Raw genomic sequence first — 6,067 nt, 5'->3', positions numbered from 1 at the left:
CCCCTTACGCCTTCTCGAATGAACAGTGAAGCAGGCAGCATCATTTTTCAACAAGAAATAAAAAGTCCAATTCAGCCTGGAGTTGGGATTGAAGACAGCAAAGCGTTCTGATGACCAGAATAAATAATAGTTGAGTTTTATCACCGAACACACACAAGTGGTTTTAAATGTGCGTCTGTATTTATGTGTCCAAATGCATTTTGAAAATTACAAAACTCCCCTTTCCTTCCTTTCTTTTTTCCTCCTCTTTTTTAAACGAACGAATTTTATAAAAATCTAACTGAACAAAAGCTGTACCAGCCAGGAACCGTAGCTGAAGGCCTCTCCTCATTGTATTGGATCCTTCGACGCCGTTGTGTATAAATCCACTATATACTCCCCTAGAAGCGAATTTGTGATTTTATTAATGATTTTTACACAAATCCGGATCTACAGGGTAGATATAGAAGACATTGACTGACAGTGACGGTGTGGAGGCGCATATCTACGCCGTCCACAGGATTTTATTGCTTAGAGAAATTCCCGTGTGTTGCCACTATAGGACAGTTTCATTCGTCAGTACTATCTCTGACCCGCGACCCTCTCACCGCGGGTGGGGAGTTGGCAGATGAAGTTATAATACTTTCACGCTTCCTGTAACTCGACGGTGTCCAAAAAAGCATAGAAACAAAAAAAGAAGAAGAAGGAAACCCAAAACCAAACAAGCAATATTATATATTATATATGTATATATATACATATATATACATACATACACACACACACACACACACACACACACACACATATATATATATATATATATATATATATATAGTCGTGAGATAAGGTATATGTGGTCGGAGCAAGCAATATAGGTGGGCTCCAGTACTGAAATTTCACTGTGGAGCTGCAAGCATAAATATGGCCTACAAAAACAAAAGAGGCCTTACTTGGTTTTAATGGAATGTGCGTTAAATGACTGCACACCCATATATATATATTCATCAACTACAGTTTTTGGTATATGAATGCTAATTTTTTTCTTTTTCTTTTGACTTTGAAATTAAAAAAAGTTTGATTGAATCTCAAGATTTTCATGAACTCTACAAAAGTAACTCAAATAAAAGTTAATTAGAATTAAAGTTCTAATTAGTCACAAAAGGGGGAAAAGAAAGAAAAGAAGAAGAAGAAAAAAGATTCTGGCATCTCCAACTGTGCAGCAACTAACAGAATGAAAACAAATTAATGAAGAAAAGACAAATCACTTGGCACAGGGAAACACAGTCCTATCAGAAATAGTTCTGAGCATCTGACTGAAGAATGAATGGAGTGGTGAATAAATGGATGATTGTCCGTTCACTGTACTAAATGAATTGCAGTCAGTCTTCAAAAGTCTGATTTAAATGAATCAAAAAATGATCTCATCAGCCACCATAGAGAGGATTGTATAGGGAGGACCTATTTTTATGGACCTTTATATATATATATATAATATAGTATATATAGAGTCTATATTATATATGTATATAATATACTATATATATATATATATATATATAATATTATATCAATATATGTGATATATATATATTGTGTTGTGTTGTGTGTGTGTGGTGTGTGTGTGTGTGTGTGTGTGTGTTGTATTGTATTTATTGTAAATGGTAAACCGTTGTAACTGTGACAATTACAAATTAACATTATTTAAATTGTAGGTATTTACCCATGAACCATAACTAATCTTCCTATGATATCCCAGCAATCAGTTCCTATAAATAAATCATAAATAGATCATAAATAAACAATTTAAATGCAATTTATAAAGGAGTGGCATGCTGTTCTCTGTCACACGTTTGTCCTGATATAGTGATATTTTCTGTGACGCTGCTCCCACGTAGGTTTTGTGACTCTAACGCTCGTTGTGCAGCTAATAAAACAACTGAAATAAGTAACTTATTTATTTATGATTTATTTATGATTTATTTAAAGGAACTGATCGCTGTGATATGATAGAAAGATTAGTTATGGTTTATGGGTAAATACCTACAGTTTAAATAATGTTATTTTGTAATTATCACAGTTACTACGGTTTACCATTTACAATAAATACAATTAATATATATAACATAAAGTATATGTATTACTACATAGAAATGAAATACAGAATATCTCTATCTATCTATCTATCTATCTATCTATCTATCTATCTATCTATCTATCTATCTATCTATCTATCTATCTATCTATCTATCTATCTATCTATCTATGTGTGTGTTTCTTTGTAACCTTGACCTCTCTCTATGCTTTGCAGGTCATCTCAGGTATCGATCAAGGTGTGTTAAGTCTGACTGGGGCACTTCCCTTCCCTCTGTCAAGTCTGTCAGCAGTAGCCATTCAGTAGACGGGCGGCCCATTGTTTGGGGCTACAGGTAAAGGTCAGTGTGCGAAGCACAGATCCAGACACACTCACAGGTATTAAGATACAAGGAGACAAAAGCAAAGCGATCTTGTTGCCAGAAAAGAGTCTTATGATCTAGACATCATGCTATGCAATAGTAGCAAAACATGATAAGGATCCGTCTCGCCTATTTTACTAGTTGTAAAATACACTGATTTGATCTTACAGTTTAGATAAACATTATAAATACTAACCTGTCGGAAGCTAAGGGCCACTTCACTAGCTGCGGCACTCCCATCTGAAACAACCAGACCGTCCTGTTTTCAGTCCACACGCGAAAATACTTCATTTAGTGCTACACAGTCAAACAATTAAAAAGTCATGGTGTCTCTCTAAGCTATAGCATGTAAACGTAATATCAGCGTATATTTCGAGCGGGAGAGTGGAGCTAAAGGAGGACAGCACGCAGTAGTGCGAAATAAAAAGAATGGAAAAGGTCAGCGATTTGCATTTCAGCATGTGAGTTTTATTGCGGGTCAATTCCTTTTACAGCTGAAACACCACATAGGCTCAAGTGGTAGCTCAACAAGTTAGGGGTGAAATGAAAAGCAATAAAATATTCAGGGAGCAGGAGAATAAATACGTTTAAAAGCCGCCCCCATTACAATTTACGACTTTCAAATGTCTTCGTCTCAGAAGCCCACAATCTCAGCTACCGCTGAAAGCTGTTAAATACACCTGTCGCACAATGCTTGTAGTTAACAGTAAACTGGGATTAAATTCTTATTTGAAACAGAGTTATGTAAACGGACACTAAAGTATGAGTTCACATTGAAGGGATAGCAATAATGAGATTTCACAGTAGAGACAGATGAAAAAGTCTTGTAGGCTATACTTGTGTTAGAAGTACAAAATCGTGCGCTTCGTATACAATACTATCCTAGCAGAAAACTGCTATTTTGAGAGGTTTTTTTTATTTACTTTAATTTATTTATGGGTTTTTTTTTCATTTTTAAACTGCTAAGAACTTTCCCACAACACAAGGTCTTATATGGTTTAAGTCTGGTAAGAGAAAACTAGAGCGAACATACTGAAGGGTTAAACGGCCCTATTATGTGCAGCGACCGGACTTGTCAGTGTTCTGAAATATTACCGAGGCGAAAAAGCTACAGGGACAACGACGAAGAAGAGAAATGTGCTTTACTTCTTTGTGCAGTTTGAAAAATAAATTGAGCTCCATTCCCCTGGTTATTGTCATGCAAATTAACGGACAGAGAGGGAAAAATGAAGCAGCACGTCCCTCCCTGTGGCAAGTATTCGTCTTGAGAAAATAAAAAATAAAAAAAATAAATATTATATATATATATATATATAATTATTTTATTTATTTAATATATCTTATTATGTATCTATATATATATATATATATATATATATATATAAACTTATGTTGGTAATTGATGTGTCGTTGTGAAGTAAAGTTAAGTTTCACAAACGGACGGTAGGTATAACTGAATAGTGCTAAAAGAACAAGATAAGTGAAGTGGGTTGAGCCAGAGCAAATATAATTATTTCCCTCACATTTCCAAAACATCGCTTCTTCTTCCCCTTCTCAATACTCAACATACTAAAAATACAAATAATAATAATAATAATAATAATAATAATAATAATAATAATAATAATAATAATAATAATAATGATAATAATAATAATAATAATAATAATAATAATTTAGACTAACACATAAAGCTTGCAGTAACTTAGGCTACTTTTTTGTCCTATTAGTAGCATATGATATAGAACCAGGAATAGCTTCTCTGTACAGACAGAGAAGCAGAAAAGAAACAAAAGAAACAAATTATTCGTTTTATCCGAATACAAGCTCACAACCAGAGGAAGAGAGAAACAGGCGGTCAGTAACATACACCTGAAAAACTGTGGCATTTATCGGCTCATATACCACGTGGTCGTAGGAAACAGCATATGAAAAAAACTGCAGCGATGCTAATGGTGAATCAAAATAACTCACATGCATCTGTAGTAGGGTGCAAGGCCTTCACCCGTGATGATCTATCTATCTATCTATCTATCTATCTATCTATCTATCTATCTATCTATCTATCTATCTATCTATCTATCTATCTATCATCTATCTATCTGTCTATCTATCTATCTATCATATCTATCTATATCTATCTATCTATCTATCTTCTGGTTGAGAAGAGTAAAAACTGTGCTTCTTGGATATGTAAAACCTCAGTCACCCTAAATTGTATAATAAAATGCACTCTCAAGTAGGATAGATTCAAGCTTAATTAGGCTAGCAAATTAATAGCCTGGGTATTGAAAGGAAATGTAGCTCTCACAGATGAAACACACAGTTCATGTCCCCGCAGTGTGACGTGCACAGCCTCCAACAGTCCGAAAATATGAATTAATAAGGTCACTATATCGTAAAAAAAATTCTTGCGAAGGGTGAGTAGGGTGGGGGGAGGGGGGGGGGAGAAGGGTGGCAGTGATTGAAGGTAAGGAGGGGGTTTTGCACCAACTCTTACACGTGGTCTTCCCCTCTTCCCTGTGGGCAAAGCACCTGCCACACAAATACACGGTGCGAGTAAAATGCGGGCATACACATATGCAGATGAGGCAGCTTGTTCTTCTACAGCGCGATTTGTACTCACTCTTCTGAAGCTCGCGGATCCTCCTTTCCGTTCTAGCGTCGTCACGTTAAGCTCAACCATTTTTTTTATGTTACCATTATCTTCTTCTTCTTTACATCTGCAACAATTCGGCAGCTGCGTTCCACGTCTTTTTTTCCCCTCCGTACTGCGAAGCCTCCCTCCTAATTCAGCTTTCACACCTCAGTCTCCCTTTTCTCTCTCTCGCTCTCTCCTCTCTTTCGACGCCACAGATGTTTTTGACCTCTTCGAAAAAAAAAAAAAGTCCTTGTCGCTCACGAGCGTGCCGGCACACGGGCAAAGATAGACCCTGTGGTGAGAGTAAACAAGGATCTGTCAGACCAGCGCGGTTCACAATCCGTGCCTAAATGCGGTGATAGTGTTAGAGCAAGGGCCAGTGTAATGGCGACAATCCAGCGCAAACAACGGCAAAGCTTCACCCTGCGACATCACAGCCAAGCGCTAAAAATGTTCAGTGATAAAGCACTCTTCTTTCCCCCATCACCGGTGGCCGTTCCCCGTGTTTTCCGGTCCTACAGGGAGCTGTTTGGGGCTGAGAGAGCGCGAGAGCAGGGCTTCTGTGAGGACTGTGGGCTCTTTAAGGCATTAAGTGTTGTGTGCGTGTGCATGAACTCAAGTTTTCAAATTAATCTGCCAGTTTGGCACACTCTTTGTTTAACGGGCGAGGCGTGTCACCCCGCGTCCCCGGTACGCATTTTAATATTGGTGAGACGCGCTGACCTCCCGTTCACCCCGAGCAAAGCCAAGCCTCTCCCTCTCTTTCTCATTCTCCCACTCCCTCCCCTTTCCCCACCCTTTCTTCTGCCATTTCCACCTCTCTTCCACTTCTTTCTGTGCCTCATCCCCTCTTTCTGTCTTTCTTCTCCTCCTCTCTCTCTGTCATACTAAATTGAGTTGGAGTCATTAATTCGAAGAAAAATGGCCAGTACATGTGGAGGAAGAAGGGGGGCTCTCTCTCTCTCTCTCTCTCTCTCTCTCTCTCTCTCTC

At 37.7% G+C, this 6,067-nt stretch overlaps 1 protein-coding gene across 2 annotated transcripts in view; it reads right to left on the bottom strand.

The window, feature by feature from the left end:
* The window catches only part of hoxb3a (homeobox B3a), a 52,486-nt gene extending 46,641 nt beyond the window's left edge, over nt 1–5,845 (bottom strand). For both annotated transcript variants that reach the window (XM_014329158.2, XM_005947111.3), the window contains exon 1: nt 5,062–5,845. The gene's annotated coding sequence lies outside the window, so the exon portion shown is untranslated. The remainder of the gene's footprint in view (nt 1–5,061) is intronic.
* Between the last annotated feature and the right edge of the window lie 222 nt (nt 5,846–6,067).

This window comes from Haplochromis burtoni, unplaced genomic scaffold (genome assembly GCF_018398535.1).
Source record: "Haplochromis burtoni strain Fernald_Lab_line unplaced genomic scaffold, NCSU_Asbu1 Contig_490, whole genome shotgun sequence".
In the NCBI taxonomy this organism is placed as follows: Eukaryota; Metazoa; Chordata; class Actinopteri; order Cichliformes; family Cichlidae; genus Haplochromis; species Haplochromis burtoni.
Note: the sequence above shows the minus strand (reverse complement) of the source record. Positions and strands in the feature narration are given on the sequence as shown.